The 21867-nt window shown below is 34.4% G+C and overlaps 1 pseudogene across 1 annotated transcript; it reads left to right on the top strand.

Annotated features, from left to right (window-relative positions):
• Positions 1 to 18285: 18285 nt before the first annotated feature.
• On the top strand, positions 18286 to 21197 carry LOC308641378 (POU domain, class 5, transcription factor 1-like; annotated as a pseudogene). The gene is made up of 2 exons: positions 18286 to 18729; positions 20545 to 21197. The product of its transcript is annotated as a POU domain, class 5, transcription factor 1-like (transcript).
• Positions 21198 to 21867: the final 670 nt, after the last annotated feature.

The following is a 21867-nucleotide window of genomic DNA, read 5'->3' as shown; positions in this document are numbered from 1 at the left end:
TAGAGTGTAATAGTCATATAATATGGGATGTTGTATGTTTGTGAGTTTAGTGACTCAAATTTCTCATATGTTTTCTTTAAACTACTGTTTGGATAAAAGACAAAAAGGACAGGACATCTTCCAAAGTAAAAATAAGATGCAGCTGGAAAGAAAAAGTAAATAAATCCTGTTAACATTAGTGTATAATATATCCAAAGTTTTAATGAAAGAATCTTGGATTGGATTTATGTGAAGATTCTAGAGTGCCAAATAAAATGATACAAAGAATTCATTTTATACTTTAAATTGAAGGGGTCTGAAAAATAGTAATAACAGAATTCTAATGACCTATGATCATGCTATTTTGTACATATTCCTAAATCTTAGGATTTAGAGCTATAATAAAGCATATCAAATATTCAGATATAATTTCTGTTTAGTATAAATTAGTCATCACTCCAGAAATTTTGGCATCAACTCGAGAAAATCTGCATTATTCAGTGCCAGAAATTATTATATAGTATGAAATTATGCAGTTCAAAGAAATAACACTAGAGAAAGTAAGTCGTTAAGATGTGGATGAAACAAAATGAATAAGTGGTATAATTAGATAAATTGGTAATACATGCTCAAAACTAAAATAGGACTATAGCTAGCTTAAAGGCATTTAAAAATTTTTCAATATGTTCTTTCTGTTTTTAAACATAAATAACCTACATTAGTACTATGTATATGACAGAAAAACAATTTCTCTTTCAATGACAGCCCATGAAAATGTATTTGGAACATCCAAGGAGAAACAAATTACACACTCATACTGAATATTAATAGAAGTTTTAAAACATAGCTAATTACAAAAGATGAAAAGAATTTAGGAAATCCAAAAACTTTTGAGTTCTGTTTGGAACTATCTAGAACTGAATGGTATGGAGTAATAATTCAGAGGCAATAGCTATATTGTGAGTGTCCCCTGGAAGGAGCTATGACATTTAGTACAGGCTACAAGTCTCCCACTGGTATCATGTAATGAGTGCTCAAGTTAATTAATATCTCGACCTTCCTCTTTCCCAGTACAAGAAAACTTGTTCAAGTGTCTCCTATTACTCCAAATCAATTGAAAATATAAAGACAAAAAAACCTAAAAACATCCTTACAGATCAGGGTGAAAAATAGATATAGCATAACATATTGATGATTTCCAAATAATGATAAAGAAATATCATCGATCATACCATTTGGATGAGGGGAAAAATCAGTTCATTTTTCAAAACAAGAATGATATAGAGATAAAAATAAAGTTTACTCATGTGAATAACATGAAGACATAGTAGTATTGAACTTATATCTTGATCACATACTAGAACCTTCTTTTTTTTTTAAGAGAGAGTGATAGAGGAGAGAGAGAGAGAGAGAGAGAGAGAGAGAGAGAGAGAGAGAGAGAGAGAGAGAATTTTTTTAATATTTATTTTTTAGTTCTCGGCGGACACATCTTTGTTGGTATGTGGTGCTGAGGATTGAACCCTGGCCGCACGCATGCCAGGCGAGCTCCCTACCGCTTGAGCCACATCCCCAGCCCTAGAACCTTCTTGTAATAGGGAATTGTGATTGGCTCACAGAGGTAGGCTGTGTACCCTAAAGCTATCAAGCACTGAGGGTGATGGCAGCACCTGAACACTAAGAGCAGAGGAAGCAATTTTGACTCACATGCTAATCTTTTCTTGGATGAGAAGGCAGAGTGTCAAGCAGGTCTGAAATTGGCTTTCTCTGGAGAGCTGGAGGGTCCTTATCATGGATAGGAGGTATCAACTGAGGTTAAAGTTCCAGTACACATGGCCAGTACTTGCAAGTTTTTAATAAACTCCTGGTACCAAAGGAGGTGCCTGGATATGGATCAGAAAAGGAAGGGAGAGTGGTGAGGCTTGAAAACTATTGATTATAAAACATAAATGGAGTAGAATTATATATTATGGCAAAGGAAATTAAGAGGATATTAAGCAAATAATCAAATCATCTTAGTGATCAAGGATATCCCAGTGGTTTTTAGAACATATGCCCAGTGTATCTCTTTTTTTTTTTTTTTATCTTTGAAGGATACCGCTTAGTTCTTGTTTTATTTACTTTAACTGTTTCTTTATTCTACAACTTGGATGTAAGTGTCTTTAGGAAATCCTGTTTTGTTTATTACTGCATTTCTATTACCTAAGGAGTATCTGACACACAAAAGAGTTGATGAATTAAAAAACTTAATATCTAGTTGTCTTGAACAATTGTGTAATTAGCTGGATATAAACCTCTCTAAAGATTTTTTAAAAGAATTATTAGCAATCATTATTATAGTAAAAAATTGATTATATGGATATTATATAAACTTTGATGTCACATTTGTTTTTCATATTTTAGTAGATTTGGGGAAAATTTTTTACTAAAATATTGACTCATATATCCCTTTTGTAATTTAAAAATGTTGCCTTATTTGAGTCAATAAATTAAATGTTCAGTATTTATACATAAGTTGAGTTTGAGAAATGGTTAGCAGTTTCATTGAGTCATCTTATAAATAATTAGTGCACTACCAGACCTATATGGCAAAAGCAATGCATACTTCTGCAAAGAAGGTTTTTGTAGTTATCAGGAGATAATTTTGTTTCTAAAGCTGAGTAAATATGTTGGTGGTTTCAAATAGGAGCAATAGTGTTTTTTGAGAAAAAAAGACAACTATGATGTACCTAAACGTAAAAATATGTCTCAGTAAAGCACTATCTCCCTTATTAGATTATAAAGATTTCTGAATTACATGATATACAAGATGCACTAAAACAACAAAAACTGGTGTCCTTTCAATCTTGGTCCATGAATGAAATTCTAAATACCAGATACACTTAACATTACATACAGTTCAATGAGATAATGATAAATTAAACTTGTGTTTTTATTCAAAATTATATGAATGAATTAATGTGTCTATGGGAATCTGTTATTCTTTAAGAAATATTATTCTTTTTTTAAGAGAGAGAGAGAGAGAATTTTTTAATATTTATTTTTATAGTTTTCGGTGGACACAACATCTTTATTTTTATATGGTGCTGAGGATCTAACCCAGCGCCCCACGCATGCCAGACGAGCGCGTTACCGCTTGAGCCACATCCCTAGCCCAAGAACCATTATTCTTAACAACAACAAAAAAAAACTTTGAAGAGATTTCCGAAAGCTGAATTTAATTCATAAGTCTTATTTGAATGTTTATCTAATTAAATATTTTGTTATGTAATATATATCATATTTAATATTAGATTAACCAGTAAAATTAACACATATGATATGAAGCAAAATATTTCATGAAATCATATAGTTGAAATATTAAAGAATTAGAAAAAATTTATGTTGAATTAGCACATAATTGAACATTTTTACTTGAGACTACATATAAGCACTCTATGCATTAGCAAATATCAGCAAGAAATAAAACATATTTAAAATTGCAAAGGATTATGTTCTTACAACAGCCTTTTTTATAACAATTTTATATCCTCAGCTACAAATATTGTTGCTATAATTTATAGTAGGATTCTCTATTTGTATTTTACTTTACCTGAAAGCTAGAGATTCAAACATTAAGTTCTATGAACGCTATTGCATTGTACAGAGCTGAGCATACCTGATGAAGAAGATAATGTGTAGCAGGCACAAGTGGATAGAAATTGAGTGGTTAGCTTTCTCTAGTTTGTTCGACAAATTTCTAATCTATTTTTCCCATGTTTAAATTTGATGGTGCATTTTTGTGCTTATATTTCACGTGTGTGTTGTGTGTGTGTGTGTGTATGTGAGAAGTGTAAGAGTATAATTACATTTGTGTTTATAGCAGAGATGTAAAAAAGAGAAAAAATTTAAATAATGCTGACTAATCTTTGTTCCATAAAATTCAAAGGTCCCTTGATAATTTAATTGATGGAACCTTAATGTTGTGATTCCTTGGTCAATAATATACCCTATAATTATTTTCTCCAATGTTTTCAATTGTGCTAGGCATGGTGATAAACACCTGCAATCACAGCACCTCAGGAGGCTGACACAGGAGGATAGCATGTTCAAGGTCTGCCTCAGCAATTTAGTGAAGCTCTAAGCAACTTAGTGAGACCCTATCTCAAAATTAAAAATAAAAAAGAGCTGGTGATGTATCTTAGTGATAAAGCACACCTAGGTAAAATCCTCAGTACCCTCAAAAATAATAAATAAATATAAATCAAAAAACTAAATTCTCAATTGTGCATCTTGTGATATTGAATGTGGGTATAGCATGAATCCAAATATGAAATCATTTGAATCTAAACCAAGACATATACTTCACTTGGTGCACAACCCAAGAAACAGAAAATAATTTGTCCATGTAGCATTAGTGAAGAAAACATGAACACACAACATACATGTATATGCTTCATAGTTAATTTAGATTATTTTCAAGCTGAATGTGATAAAATTGTATGCTTACATTAATCACAGACTTAGATTCTAAGTGTCATGAATTATCAATTATTGTGGTCATATCTTCTAAAGTAAAACATGATTAGATATCCTAAAAAAATATATTTGAAATAAGTACTGTGCAGAAAATCTAGTGTACAATCCCTGTCATAATGCTTGCCCATCAACATTAACTATCTGATTAAAAATGAAATTATAATTATATCACTGTTTATTTGAGGTGAAGTGTAATGAAAGGGCCATTCTAAGGTAAAATAATAGTAGAGTCCTATAATTTCATTTTTTTCTAGAATGTTTTTCCAGATATAATCATGAAATCAGCATAACATTTGATTCCTTATTTGTATCTGATAAATATGATCTCAAATTTAGGAATTTATTAACTTAAAAGAATTTCCATGTAATTATTATAATGTAAATTTTCTTTTGATTTTTCCTTAATATTTTCTATGTGTGAAAATGGATAGGGAGTGAGTAGGGAAAAAAATCATATATTTCATTCTTTGTATTTATAGTACTGTATACATTTCAGGCTTTGGAATAAAGAAAAAAAATTGGGCCCAAATTTTCAGCCTAAATTATTTTTGGCTTTTTTTTCTAGCAATAATTAAAATTTCATGAAGCATTTAATAATTGCAATGTGGCATGATATTTAAAGCAAAACATTTCAATAGTAAACTTTTTTACTATAATTAATAACTTTATTACATATAAGTGGATGAAACTTATATGCATTAATTTTTTGCATTAATATGATGCTTTAAAGACTAAAATCTTCCTTTAATGACCTATGTTCTATGATCTGAAAATGTTATTATAGAAGTTAGTAAGAAAAATAAAGTGATTGAAATTATGAGCACATTTTTTCAAACTGATGAGCTCTAGAGGGTCCCCAGAATCCACTAGTTTTCATCATATTTGAGTACTGAGACTAGTGGGAGGTTGATGGTGATTTATTGAATTATATCCCCGAAGGTTTGCTAAAGTTCTATTCATTAATATCTATAAATATTACTTTGTTTGGAATAATACCTCTAAGATGTAATTCCATGGAAGTTTGGATGACATTATACTAGAGTAGGATGAAACTTTTAGACAATAGGACTGGTGTGCTTGTCAAGAAACGGAGAAGCTATGCAAAAATTAATGCACAGAAAGGAGAATATCTTGTGATCACGCAAATACAACAGAGGAAAATAGAAATTGGAATTATGCAGTTGCAAAACAAGAAATGCCAATGATTTTTGGCAACAAGAGAGGTAGGTGATAAGAGTTTAACCCTGCTGACATTTTAATTTCAGATCTAACCTCTAAAAACTGTGAGAAGACAAATGCATTTTACTTGAGTTCTCCCAGTTTCTAGTGGTTTATTTTGGCAATTCTAGGAAACTAGCATAAGACCCTGATATCACTCAAGTTTGGGTAAGTATTTAAGATCTTATATCTTGGTACTGTCAATATTAGCTAAACATTCCAGGCCAAGCAAGGTCATGTGTCAAGGCCAAAGCAAGAGGAACAAAAAGGGAATGCAATGCACCAGTCTGCTGAATATGTGTGCTATTTGAATAAAGGGTCTTGGGACTCTCTCTCCTCAAATTCTCCTTCTTCTTCTTTCTCTGATTCCTGAATGCCTATAAGTTTTTCAAATCAGAAAGAAATATTATAAAATGCCATTTTAAGTACTGAAGGATGGATGGGTCATATTCTTTGTTGGAGAGAGGGTATGGTTAGTGGGTTTAAGCACAGAGCTTACCAGTGGTATACATTCCACTTGGTAGGGTTGTTTCCTATGGGCATATTAGGAACTACATCTGAGTTCCAGTTCACCGCTTAGAGATACTTAGTGATATAGGCTGGTAGTAGTTTGACATTATTATGGTACAAAGATGGCATTAATTTGTGTTTGCCATTGCTTTCTTTTCAGCAGATAAGTCTTGTAGATAAGAGTCCACTTGTGCCAACAGTTTGAATAAAATAGTAGATAAACCACTGGATATAATGAGTGGACACACACACCTGGCCAAAAGTGGCAGATTTTATTGGATAAGAATTATTTCTAAATTGGAAGTGCCATTTCTATATCATAATGGAAATTCTCAGATCCTGTCTCATTGTAAGCTTGATGAAGTGAAGAATTATAGCAAGATAACTATGTAGGTTTGAAGTGTCATGATTTTTTTTTTTCTCAGTGAGAAGCAAAATAAGCTACTTCCATCTGGGCTCACAAACAGGTTGGACATTTATACTTAACAATTGGCAGATTTTTTTTTAATTCAAGATCTTTATGTGTCTATGAGTATCAGTGGAGCTTTTAGTTCCTATAATATCAGTTAAAATGTGAAAATGGCCATGCATACTTACAATTCTGTTTGACCTTGAATAAGTAGCATTTTTTTTCTTGGCAAGGCTAGTTTTTTAAACAATTTACTTGTATGAAAGTTCCAACTCGATTTTGGCTATTTATTTAGTGACTTGGGGTAAAAGTCATAAAAAATTCTCCAATATAGAAAGTCTGCTTTATACTCAGTGATGGCAGATTAAAAGTTTGGACTCACATGAATATACCACAGTGAAAATTAACTCCATGTATATCCATAAGACACTAATTTAAGAAAACAAAACAAAACAAACAAACAAACAAAAAAACATAATAGCAGAAAGAACCATAGAGTAGAGAGAAGGGAATGGGGAGGGAGGAGGAGAGGGAAAGGGGAAGTACCAAGGAATTGGAATTAGGCAAATTATATTCCATGCTTTTGAAAGTATGTCAAAATGAATCCCAATGTTATATATAGTTTAAAAGAACCAATAAAAATAAAGTTTGTATTTAATAGGCTGTGAAATGTCTCTGTGTGCTTCAGCATACATACAGTTCAAGATAGACCTAGAGAGCAAACCCTGTGATATCGTCTTCATTCTAGTCCATTGAGTATTATACAAATTAATGTGTAATGCAAGCAACTTTTTTCAGTGTGAACCCAAAGCAAAGTAACATAATTTTAATAAAGTATTTGCATATTATCAACTGTGCACATTGAGCTAGGTATAGATCAACCTGCAATAAATTAAAAGCAAAGTGCTTGTTTTGCAAATGAAGGAAATCCTGAGGCAATGAAGGAAAACCTGAGGGGAACTGTCAGGATGGGTATTATAGCCATATCAAAGGCTGCATACCAGTCTCTCCAGAAATGACTTATTGTCATCTGAAGATATGAGACTTTTTTGAAACAATATTGACTGTTTTCAGTTTCAAACCTAAATTGTGTACATGACCATAAGAACTAAGCACACCTGCCTTCCGTGGAGAAGACTGAGTTATTGAATTTGAAGATAACACTGTGGATCACCTTGGCCTGTATAAAAAACTTATGAAATGACAAATTAATTTGTCTTCCCCTAATATTTGATCTTGTTTCAATTTCCTAACCTTGAAAAATTTAGAAATATAAGGCGTTTGGGTCCACATGTTTGGATGACTTTTACAGAGTCCAAGAACAGAGGTGCTGATGCATTTATTGCTATCACTATGTTCATATGATGAGTGTTCAGATATTTGCATAAATCATGAAATCTAACAGTGAATAGCTTGTGTGATTTGGACAAAACACAAAACCACAGTTGTATAAGTTTTCTCTCTATGTATTGTTTTCAGGAATTCTTTGGCTCGTACATTGGTATCAAGAGAAATAGTCTCAAAATTTATAGTTCTTTTGACTTGTTTTGTTTCCAGAGTTTTCTGCATCTATTCAAGGTAAGAGTCATTCATCAGACATTATATGTATTTGTTCTACAAAAACTATAAAATCCATTCCATATTTCCATATTTGATTGTGCTTGTCTCTGCTTTTTTTTTTTTTTTTTTTTTTTTTTTTTGGCACCAGGGATCGAACTCAGGGCCACTCAACCACTAAGCCACATCACAACCCTACTGTGTATTTATTTAAATATGGGCTGTCACTGAGTTGCTTAGCACCTCACTTTTGCTGAGGCTGGCTTTTAACTCATGATTCTCTGGCCTTAGCCTCCCAAACTACTGGGGTTACAGATGTGCAACACTGTGCCCATGTGTTTGTATATATATACACACACATGATATAGTCTCATGTTGTTGTTGTTTTATTTTCCCATCCTCCTAAGAGTTTTTCCAACTCTATGGGCTTTTTATTTCAAAGAAAATCTACTCTCTTTTATAATCTCACTTGTTAGTGACTTGGGTGACAGACTCGAGGCACTGCCCATATCTACAGGCCTGGAACAGACATGTCTGAGGCCTTATTTGATGTTGCCCTATTAGACTTCATCAACTTCTGAAGGACCCTCAGTTCTTGCATCTTCCACAGCATCTATTTAATCAGAGGTTCCCAGTCACCAACATAAAGGAATGTTCTCAAAGAGGTTTAGCTGTTTCCCTCTCTCTTTCAAAATATGTTCAGTCACTCATTATCTGCTAGAGATATAGAGAATAAGAAAGAGTACTTTTTTATAACTTAATTCTGAATGTAAAGCACTTAATCAATACTTAATATTAGCTATATAATTCTCTTTATATTCAATGCCTTTAGTCTATAAATTAATCTATTATTTTGATTTATTTTTTCAAAACTGAATTAAATGTTCCAGTCTAATCATAGCTATCATGAGCTAATTACTTTCAAATTTAAAAATATATATACACCTTAGATTTAATTTCAATTAATTTTTTCATTTAATTATGAACTAATTAAATTATATATTTTATACATAGGAAATTTAATTTTTTATATTTTAAAGACATTTTAATTCAGATAAAAAAGTTAAATTTTCCTTTAATTATGTAAAATTCTCCTGTTTCATGTTTTAACTTATTTCTGTGTTACTTTATTGATTTGTGTGCTCAAAAATTCCATATTCACAAATTTAAGATGTAATCCCTCTTAATTTATTGAATATTATTAACATTTGCTCAACAACTATAAAGCAAATTTATTAAATTTATAATTGCTATTTAAGATATGTGTATACTATATACATACAAATAATCACTAATAATGAGAATTTTCATTTTAAATTTCTATTCTTTCATTTAAAAAAGGACGGGTTTAGCAAAAGATATTTAAATTCATATTAGATATTCAGTTGCAAAGTTTCAAAAGCAAGTTTATTTAATGTAGATGTGTTTATGTATAAGTAATGTTGATTTGTTATTACATTGATTACTTCTTATTTAACATGGGAACCCACCAACTTTTCTCTACAGGTATAATTAGAAGAAAATAAATAGAAAGTACAGAATACATTACAGAGAAACAAGGTTTATATGTAGCAGCAGCTTATCAGCAGGTTATGTAAAATATATTAGCATTTTTGAAGACATGATTTTTCATCTATGCATATAACTTATAATACCTGTTTAGCAGTGATAATAATAACATTTATTAATGTTATAATTAGTCTTTATCTTTGCTGCCTTATCTGAACTGGAAATAAATTAATCAATACATAGTTATAAATTCATAATTTTAATTTTATTCTTATTAGAGAAAAAAACTAACATCAATTTTAGTTTTTATTATTTTTTATTTTTATTGATTTTTTAAATAAATGACAGTGGAATGCATTACAATTCTTTTTTATTGTTCTTTTTTTTATTGGTTGCTCAAAACATTACAAAGATCTTAACATATCAAATTTCATACTTTGATTCAAGTGGGTTATGAATTCTTATTTTTACCACGTGTAGAGATTGCAGGATCACATTGGTTATACATTCACGTTTATACATACTTCCATACAACATATAGTGGAATGCATTACAATTCTTATCACACATACACAGCACAATTTTTTTTATATTTCTGGTTGTATATAAAGTATGTTGACACTAATTCATTGTCTTCATACATGTACTTTGGATAAGGATGTCTATCACATTCCACCATCCTTTCTAATCCCCTGCCCCTTCTTTTTCATTAATTTTAAAGTGCCAATTCTAACAGTAAATAGAAAGGTTTCATTTATTATTTATTGGCTTGTACATCCTATTTTTTTTCCTCAAGTTTACTGGTGACTGAATCGAAGGCCTCACACATACTAGGCATGCACTCAACCTCTGAGCACTGTCCCCAGAACCTTGGCTTATAAATTTCATAATAAATTTATTAATACATATTAATCCCTCTTCATATGGAAGCTCTAATGATTGATGTTAGACACATCCACATCTAACAAATCATGTATAATTCAGAGCCCATGCTCATGAGAAGACAGTTATGGGATTTTAATAAAGCAATGCACCATTCTGTTTATTACAACATACCTCTTTCTTGTTTGTTTATTTTGTATTTTATTTGTGGAATTTTAAAGTCTATTTCCTGGTAAGAATGTTGAAGCACATATCTGGTAATTTGTAATTTCTCTTTACATTATCATATCAACAAAATAAATATTAATAACTAATTCTTTGTCTTCATTTTATTTTACATTGATGAAAGAAATGGGTATCACTAAATATTTTATTTTTTTCTTTATTGTGGTCATATGTAGAATAATGTCATTTTTGTTTAATAGAAAATAAAGGCCTGACCCTAGTGTTATTTTCCTATAGAAGATGAATCAGTTTTGTATTTCACCCTACAAATTTATTCCATTATTTTTTTCTCCAATTCCCCTTGAATTCTCCTTTGAATTAACTTTACTATTCCCTGATTCCCTCATTAGTGATAAAGAAAACATTGCACATATTTATGTATAATGGGATTCTTGACTTTAACTGTCAAAAATTATAAATTGACAAAGAGAATATATCGATTCAATATGGATATTTTAAAAATGCATGCTTCTTAAAATTGGAACAGTTGTATAGTTTATTTTAGCTAGGATTTTTATACATTTTTCCCCTTAAGGAATACTTATTAACAATGAGAACTATTTAAAATTACGTTTTATTTTATATTATATCAGAGAATTTTTTATTTTTAATGTTTTCTCATGGTATTTTTGCAGAATGAAGTGTTTTTACAAACATTGGTATTGGTTCTTTTCTATAGCGATAATGACTGTTCTTAGAGGCAAGTGGGATCAATAACACTAATCTCACATTGCTACTATCAGAACACTGGGCATAAGGTCATATGCCATAGATGCAAAGGAGGGATCTGACCTGAAATAGTCACTGATCTGGGTACAACAGAAGGACCTGGCCTGGCTTGGTGGAAGACTGATTGGAATTTACTACACTATTATTGTTGGCACTTCTTGGCAAGTTGTATAATTATGAGATATTCTTATCCCAGGTGACAAAATACAACATAATTTTCTAGATACTTTAGACACATGAAGTTTTGATCTAATAAACTAAGTAGTAGAAATCTCTTGGAATAAGAATAGATATTGAAGTTAGGTAAGACTAATAACAGCAAGTATTTTAATTTTGCTATGTATTATTTATTCCCAATAAAAACTCTATTGTAAACATAAAGAAATGGAGATACAGAGAGATCACGTAACTTGCTTAAGAGCACAGAAATATTTAGTGGCAGAAATGATATTCCAACTTGGGTAATACCCAAGTGTCTTCCACTAAATAGATAAATAGATAAGTGTTGAAGTTCTAACCCTAGTCACTAGGAATGTGAACTTATTTAGAAGTAAGGTCTTTACATATTTGACCTGGTTAAGATGAGGTAATTAAAGTGAATCAAATCAGTATGACTACTGTTTTTATGGAATGGGAAATTTATATATAAAAACACACAGAGGGAAAATAATGTGAAGACACACAGAGAGAATGATGTGAAGGCAGAGAATTGGCAAGAAGCATCTATGAGCAGTGAGATATAAGAGGCCACCAGAGGCCAGCAGCAAAGCATGGAACAGTTCTTTCCTGGAGACTTCAGAGAGAGTATGGTCTAGCTGACATCTTTTAAACAATAATTTTCTGTTATTGTAAGCCACTCTGTGATGTTTTATTGTGGCGTCCCTAGGAAACTAATACAAAATCAATGCATCATCATCTCAAAAGCTTTGATATCTTCACATTTTACATTTAAATTTTAAAAATCACATAATGTGAGCCATATAACTTTTCTAGAATTTCTATAAAAGAAAGTCACATTAGATATTATCTTTGGATAAAGTCGATCTATATAAACAATAAAAATCACGAAGGATAGAAAAGTAAGAACCACCATCACATTAAAATTTCTGGCTTTAATATTATTTCTTAAATATGTTACTTTTAAGGTATATAATATGTGATATATTAAAAACATAAAGTTTAATTGGATAACAAATTTATGAAGGAAAAATTGTAGCGTTTTTCTAAACACACAACACATGTTTATAAAGTTGATTGAACAACACATAAATCATTAATCTAAAGGCTTTGAAACTTGCTATCTATCTCTGCTTTGTAATGTTTCATGTGTATCTTTGTTATCCTGTCAAATAAAAAAATAAGTTTTACATAGTTTGTCACTAATTAGTGCTTGCTTTGAAGTATAATCTATTTTTTAATTCTCCAGATGTCTCTTTCTAATGCATGTGTGCCAGCAGCAGGCCTTGGTGTTTCAGGCTTTGAAGGCAGATGGTTTGAGACTGTCATTAAGTTAAAGTTAACCATTAAATATGCCTTTGTTTTCTGAGGTATTAGGAATGCTAGCTAGACTTTTCTTTAAACTGATTATACAATACATGATCTGCCCATTTTCTGATGATTTGTGCCTAGTCAAAAAATAGTAAATTAAAAAATAATTAATTTCTTTTAATTAGTTATACATGACAGTAGAATGCACTTTGATACATCATATATAATGGAGTATAATTTCTCATGTTTTTTACATAATATACAATTTTATTATGAGAGAAAGTAAACTTTCAAGAAATAATTCAGAGACAGAGCATAACTTTATTAAAGCCATGTTATTGTAATGATAAGGTTCAATATTCTCATAATCATAAAAATAAAACATTTCCAAAATGTTTTAAAAAACAGTAAATCGTATTTTCAAAAATTTCATGGCCAGTGAGAAGCATTCTGGAACTATAGCTCATGCCCACTATGGTAGTATCTATCAGCTTGAAAAGGTGTGAACATACCATAAATTTGTGACAACAATTCTCACATTTTTACTCAGTGGGATGGCATATTGCATATCAGGAGAATGATGTGTGGTGATTATTTATTATGGTTGACCTTTATTTAATGGCCCTTATTTAAAGTATAAAATGTTGGATGTAATTAAGAAAAAAGTATGACCATGAATAACAAAGTAACTTAGCTTTATCAAGATATTAGTCTCTGACTTAATACAAAAATAATAGTTTAGGCACCAGTATCTTTTTAATTTTTTTGGTACTGGAGATTGAACCTAGGGGGCTTTACCACTGAGCCACATCCCCAGCTTTTTATTTTTTTGAGACATGGCCTCATTATGTTGCTTAGGGTCTCACTAAATTCTTGAGGCTGAGCCTTGGACTTGCAACCCTCTGATTCAGCCTCCCAAGTTACTGTGATTACAGGCATGTGCTAAGCACCTGGCTAAGCACCAGTATCTTAAGGTCAAAGTAAGATGTTTGAGAACAATGGATGAAGGAAAACAATGGGAGAGAAGATTGGATTAATTTGAAGCAGAGATAAATGATTGGCTGAATGTAAGTCAGACAATCATAATAATGACAAGGACAAGCTGAGAGTAAGAATATTTGCATATGGACTTTAATGGTAACAGAAATTATGGAAGATTCAAGATAACAAAGACCAGATGGATGTAATTAACAGAAAAGTATGGCCATGAATATTTGGTGTGAGTGGTATCAAACTGCATGAAAAACACCCATGAATCTATATGAATGAAACTTAACAGAAGCAGAGAGTAGAACAGTAGTTACTGTAGTCTGGAGGGTACAGGGAATGGGGAGGTTTTCTTCAAAAGATGCAAAATTTCAACTAGAGTAGAGGATATGTTTTTTGAGATGAATTGAGCAGAGTGATGACTTTGTTGATTATAATTCATTATATATATTTCAAATTTTCATTGAGTAAATTGCAAATGTTCTCACCACAAAAAATAAGCTTTTGAGGTGACAGGTATGTTCCTTAAATTAACAATTCCCATTAATAAATATAGCATAGCATCACTTTGTAACTCAGACGTTTATGCAGCAGCAATATATGAATACACAATTACATAAAGAATAAAAAGATTTAAAAAGAACATTATGCACTGAGAAGTTAGAGGAAACATGGTGAATGTCAACTAAGTTCCATACAGTATTCCTAGGGCTTGGGCCATATTGACTAACAAAAGTCCATTGTCACACTGCTTACCTTCTAGAAGACACAAAATAATACACAAAGAATATTACAACATGGGAACAGTGACAGCGGTTGAGAAAGCAAAACCCTGTTATGCAGTTGATAATATAACCTAGGTAAAGAATGAGATCAACTAGACCACTCAATGACGTGTGTTTTCCTGGATAGAATCCTAGAATAGTATAAGCAAATTAGACTAAAAAAAGAGAGAGAAAGATCTGAAAAAAACTATGCACTTTAGCTAATAATAAATGTATTAAATTAGATTCTTTAGCTGCAACAAACATATTATACTAATTTCCCTCTAAAGAAAATTATGTACACCTATATTTTCATTGTTTCTAGAAATCTAAAACTGCTTTTAAAAAGATGATATAATAGTAACAATAAAAATAGATTTTGTGGGCTGGGGATGTGGCTCAAGCGGTAGCGCGCTCGCCTGGCAAGCGTGCGGCCCGGGTTCGATCCTCAGCACCACATACCAACAAAGATGTTGTGTCCGCCGAGAACTAAAAAATAAATATTAAAAGTTCTCTCTTTCTCTCTCTCTCTCTCTCCTCTCTCTCTCTCTCTCCTCTCTCACCCTCTCTTTAAAAAAAAATAGATTTTGTTTGCTTTATCTTTGTGCTTTTCTATATATTCCTTCTCCTCTACTTGAACATTTTTTGCTGTCTCTAGTAATTGCTCTGCTGATTAGAGATTCTTTAAACTCTTGTTTATTATCATTTTCTTTAAGTCACTATATTTTTAGACAGACTAGAAGTTATTGCATTTGGGTATTCTTAAATACCACAAGACTCTACTATCATGCCATTTACATGTATCATTACTTAGATTCAGTACATTTCAGTGGGCCCATATAATGTATCTGGGTATGTACACAGGGACTTTTCAGAGATCATTTCTTCAATTAATTCCCATTCATCTGTTGAATCTGCTTATTTGGGCACTTTTATAGAACGGATTGTTTCCCTTTTGCTTTCCCAGGACTTTTTATTTTAGAGAATTATGCCACATTTTCTATCTTTATCATTTTAAAAGCTTTTATTTACTTCATAATGAATACAAAAAAGTTAGCACTTATCTGTCTTTACTTTGCTTTTTGTCTACCATTGAGAGTTGTAATATCAATGAACACATTTTAATTTTCTCGATTCATCACCCTCTGACTTAACCCTAGTTAAATGAAACTTTCCCCATTCTCTGCACTGACAAGAGTTCTTAGAAAGGCAAAAGTCCACAGTAGTGCAGAGTTTTATTGATTTAAATGTTTAAACACAAGCATCAAGTTGGTCCTTAGTCTTATCTGGAAACCTACTACTGTATATCTGATTTATTACCTCTGGTTCTCTCAGATAATTTTTTTTTCCCATGGCCCTTTCTCTTCAAATATCTACCACCTTTTCACTCAGCTTATATGCTTGATACAGAAAAAATAAATCTGAATAAAATTTCTTTATCTGACTATAAGTCCACTTCCACTTATGCAGTCTTTTGCATGACAGAACTCTCTCTCTGAGACAGTCCAACCTAAGATTTTCATAAGCCTTAAATAAAGGGATGGGATGATGGATTCCATCATCTGATTCCTTAAGTAGATAAATTTCTCACTGTCTCTCAAACTATTTCCTCTCTTATTGATTTAAAATAATCTACCTCTTCAATAGAATTCCAAAAGTAAAATAAGTTATGTACAAATGTTCACTTTAAAAAATAGGAGAAAATCTTTCATTTTACATCACTCTGTAACTAACAGCCATTTTTTGTTACCTATTTTAGTGAACATAATCAAAATAATATTTTCAGCTTACTGAATAGCTTCCTCTCCTATCTATCTATCTATCTATCTATCTATCTATCTATCTATCTATTTACAGTACTAGGGATTGTACTCAGGGGCACTCAACCACTGAGCCACATCCCCAGCACTATTTTGCATTTTATTTAGAGACAGAGTCTCACTGAGTTGCTTATCACCTGGCTTTTGCTGAGGCTGGCTTTGAACTTGAAATCCTTTTGCCTTAGCCTCCTGAGTCGCTGGGATTACAGGTATGTGCTACTGTGCCCAGATCCTCCAAATTTCTTAATCTAACCAAACTACCCTATTATTTCTACCACTAATTTTAACATTCTAGTCCTTAGCTGACTGGACCCTCACCTTCATTTCATTTATTGAATCAACCCCTAATTCTTGAAGAATCCAATTTATCACTCTTTCAACATTTTTCTGCTTTTCTTTTGCTTAGCTACCCCCCTTATTCTGGTTTCTCCTTTTGTAATATCTTCCCTGTCATCTAAATCACAGAATGATAGAAATAATCAAAACCTTTATGGGAGGAGATAAACCATTTATTTAATTTATTATTGATTAATTTACTACTAAGAGAAAGACTTTGAAAATGTTGGGTTGTAAAAGGAAAAAAAAAGAACAGTGTTGTGGAAAGAGTCATTTGTTTTGAAAAGTTTTATTTTGAAGGTAAGTAAACAATTTGTATTATAACCTCTGCCATATTTCTTCTAGGTCTACGTATGCCCATTCTATATACCACTTTACATGTGTCAAATTATTTTTTTCTTTGATTAATTTCTTAAAGTTCTCATTACCTCTTCTTTCCTTTTAAATATTAAAGCTAAGTGCAGGAGGTAAGCTTATGGATATCCTGTGAAGTCTGAAATCATATAAAATACATTTTGAAGTGTTGTGCCCTGAATGTAAAGGAACCCAAACACTTAGGACACCCTTCATTTTGGAATTTCTAAGGTGGGAACATTGGAATGTCTTAAGAAATAAAATGTGGTTTTACTCCTTTTATGTAATTTTCTTTAATAGTTTCAGTAATATTGTTTAATAAGAAACTATCTCTACACAAATCACTTGAACTTGTTATTGGGTAGCATATATATATAGTTTTATAAAAGCTCAACCAATTATTTTGTAATGCCTGCTTACACATTTTTTTTCTTCTAGATTATAAACCTTTTGAAGGAAGTATGGTATGACCTTCCTAGAGTAGACAGTTATGATTCTTTTTTAAGAAAAAAATTTGATGGCTATGTATTATGTAGCCATTTATTAAAATATTATTAATATTGTTTATAATCCTCTGCCCAGAGAGAGAACTTTTGTTAATTTGTTTTCTGACAAAACTATTTTGATGCTCCTACAAAGCAAGGTATATAAAGATTATGAAGGTGGGTATCACATTAGAAAGGAGAGAGTACATTTAACATTGTGCCATTTTTCTATGTACAGAACTCATCAACCCATTGTGGAATTCAGTCTCAACTGCCTGTTGTGTTGAGTTACAACAAAAGGCATCAAAATTAGCTGTTTATGTGAGAAACTCGGGCCTTATTTGGTTATTTCTGAAGAATCAATCATTCTTTCTATACTAATTAATAAACACAGAATGCACATGTAGGAATAAATATTTTTTTTAGATTGAACAAATCATTTTCTTAGAATTTACTATTATAAGGACAACAGCCGATTTTTTTTTTCAGGCCCCCGGCTTGGGGTGCCCTTCTAATCCATGGCCAGACATCTGGCTTCTGGCTTTGCCTTCTGACCCCCTCCAGGCAGTGGGGGTGATGGGCCAGGAGGGCCAGAGCTGATCTGGATTGATCCTTGGACCTGGCTAAACTTCCCAGGCCCTCCAGGTGATCCAAGAATTGGGTCAGGGGTTGGGCCAGGTTCTGAGGATTCCCTCATGCCCCTCTGCACTATGAGTTCTGTGAAGGGGTGGCATACTGTTGACCTCAGGTTGGAATGGGCCTGATTCCCCACGGTGGCCTGGAGACCTCTCAGCCTGAGATTGAGGTGGGAGCCGGGTGGAAAGCAACTCTGAGGGGGCCTCCCTGGAGCCCTGCATTGCTCACCCTACTGTGGTGAAAGTGGAGAAGGAGAAGGTAGAGCAAAGCCCGGAGGAGTCCCAAGATATCCAAGCTTTGCAGAAAGAACTCCAGGAATTTGCCAAGTGTTAGAGTCTGTAAACAAGTCAGGATGGAGCCTGGCATTTTGCCAGAGGGAGTGGCGAGCCATTAAGTGTGGAGATTCCTTATTGGTTGACTGCTGTATCTAGTTTATGTTAATTAAGATAAGCTGTGTGGAATGTATATATACCCCTCCTGTCCTACAATAAACGGCTCCCACTCCTGATGTATCAATGTACACAAGTTGCTCGTCACCCCCTGGTTATTTTGCTGCAGCCGGAGTGTGGCAGATGTTGCCCCGTTACGGGAAGCCCCGGGACACTTGGGGGTAAGTGATGAAGAAAAAAAAAGCTGCCTGTCCCTAGATAGGACGGGAGCAAATCTGCTCGTCCCTAGGCAGATAGGGCGAGAGGAAAAATGGCCATTTTGGGAAAATGGAGAAGATTGATACAGTATGTTTGTGTTTTGTTTTGTCTTGAAATGTTGTATTGTCTTTGTGACGAAAATATGGAAGGGGTGCTAAGTAAATTACTAAGGGAAGGAGGCACCCCAGTGGAACCAAGAGCAGTTAGGGCATGTGTTGACAGAAGCCCAGGAACTCTAATCAGAAAAAAGAAAGTTCAGGGGAGGAAGGATTATCAGGAAAAAAGTTGCAGCAAAAGGCTATTACTGAATACTTTTAATTACTGGAGGGTGCGTGAATAGGTGCGGAGGCTGCCATGTGTGCGAGCGGGTCATGGTGCAGCAAGGACTTTCCAAGTGGTGGCAGCGGGCTCTTCCCCCCCCCCCCCCCCCCCCCCCCCCGCCAGGGAGCAGATGCCACTGGGAGAGCCCAAATCCAGACCTGACAAGGAGGCACAGTCTTGCAGGCTCTTGCTCCCTGTTGAGTCCGGAACACTTCCCGGAGGCTCCCCGGGGCCATCTGGGGCTGCCCAGCATGCTGCAGGCAGATGCTGCAGGTGGAAGACAGGCCCGCCTCCCTGAAGTTTGATCATTTCCAAGGCCAGTAACTACAATGGTTCTCCCACACCTGGAAGCTAATTAGTAATGAGTGCCATTAAGGCCTATTTCAAATGTAAAAAACCTTGAAATAATGTAGTAAATCGTTCAGAAGGTTGTTTTCTTAGTGCCTGCTGGAATACTACAGGATTTTCTTTAGCCAGCAGTGCTGGAGTTCCTGCCTTCGTCCCAGTGCCAGTGAGGACAAGGGTGGGAGAATTTCCAGTGTTGCTGAGAACCAGACGAGACTTTGGATCAAGCTAGCTGCCTGCAGAACTTACCTGGACTATGATTTAAGCTAGCTGCCTGCAGAACTTACCTGGACTGTGAATTAATATATTGAGACACTGCTTTACTTGGACTGAGACAACAAACTGTAATCTACAACAAATTGTAACTCGGTATCTTTGCTAATGGTGTCATTGCTGGTATAATTTTTCCAGGGGCTTCTTGCATGGAGCCATCAAGTGGCTTGGTATTGTGCCATTTTGTATCCTCCCCATCTGCTTGTAGCAGATTATTTATGGTGTTTTTGTAAAAACCACTATGGTTGTTGTTTAAATTAAACAAAAGGGGGAAATGTTAAGGTCTGTAAACAAGTCAGGATGGCACCTGGCATTTTGCCAGAGAAATGTTAGAGTGCAGAAACAAGTCTGGATGGGGCCTGGCAAAATGCCAGAGGGAGTGGTTTGTGAAGTAACGCCAGCGAGCCATTAAGTGTGGACATTCCTTATTGGTTGACTGCTGTATCTAGTTTATGTTAATTAAGATAAGCTGTGTGGAATGTATATATACCCTGCCTGTCCTACAATAAACGGCTCTCACTCCTCGTCACCCCCCCCCCCGTTATTTTGCTGCAGCCAGACTGTGGCAGCTAAGCTGCTGAAGCAGAAGAGGATCACCCTGGGATATACTCAGGCTGATGTGGGGCTCACCCTGTGGGTTCTCTTTGGGAAGGTGTTCAGCCAAAGGACCCATCTGTTGCTTTGAGGCTCTGCAGCTCCGTTTCAAGAACATTTGCAAGCTCTGGCCTCTGCTACAGAAGTGTGTGGAGGAAGCAGACAACAATGATAACTTTCAGGAGATATGCAAACGGAGACCCTCCTGCAGGCCCGGAAGAGAAAGCGAATCAGTATGGAGAACCCAGTGACTGACAACCTGGAGAACATTTTCCTGCAGTGCCCAAAAACCACAAGACAACAGATCAGCCACATTGCCAAACAGCTAGGGTTTGAGAAGGACGTGGTCCGAGTGTGGTTCTGTACCCGGTACCAGAAGGGCAAAGGATCAAGCATTGATTATTCCCAACAAGATGATTTTGAGGCTGCAGCTTTTCCTTTCTCAGGGGGACCTATATCCTTTTCTCTAGCCCCAGGGCCCCATCTTGGTATCTCAGGTTATGGAAGCCCTCACTTCACCACACTCTACTCCTGGGTACCTTTTCATGAGGGGGGAAGCCTTTCCCTCTGTCTCTGTCACCACTCTGGACTCTCCTTGTTGGGAGTCTCCCTGAGAACTACCAGCGCCTTTCAAACATGGCGGTGAATTGCCAGTGGGCGGCTAGAACTCCCTGGGCCTTTCAGATAAGGAGCCCCTAGTGCAACATGGTGGGGGGCAAGTTGCCAGATAACAAGTTGTTTTGAAAACCTAATTGGCCCTCCCATCTTCCAAACTCGTGGACAGTTCGTGCCCCCCATGAATCTTATGCAGGGCTGACGTGCCTGCACCACCGTAGGTGATGACCTGACCTTTACTGTGATTGGCCCTGAGAGCTTCCTGGTTTAAGATAACTGACTCTCACTTTCTATATAAGCTAGCACCAGCTTGCAGTCAAGTGCTTCATCTTTGTCACTGCTGTCTGTGTGCGCGTTTTAATCTCCGACGATGAACCTTGGCCTTTCACTCCTATGCTTTCAAACTGAGCTACCTGCTGTTAGATGCAGTACAGGCTGAACTAACCTGTCAGCAGAGCAGGCTGAAGGAATGTTAGCTACAGGATAACCCATGCACTCAACCCCCCCTCTGTCTGGTCCTTTGCATTGAGTCTGAACACTCAACCACACTCAAGTCTGAACACTCAACCCCCACCCATCTTGTGCAATGGAAACCCACATCTGACCCCTGCCCCATCTGCCTGAAGGCAGAATATGACACCCTTAGCAATTACTGTATGATACAATCAA

This window comes from Spermophilus citellus, assembly GCF_964194105.1.
Source record: "Spermophilus citellus genome assembly, chromosome: 1".
Classification (NCBI taxonomy): domain Eukaryota; kingdom Metazoa; phylum Chordata; class Mammalia; order Rodentia; family Sciuridae; genus Spermophilus; species Spermophilus citellus.
The sequence above is the reverse complement of the archived record's forward strand: the minus strand, read 5'-3'. Positions and strand labels throughout refer to the sequence as shown.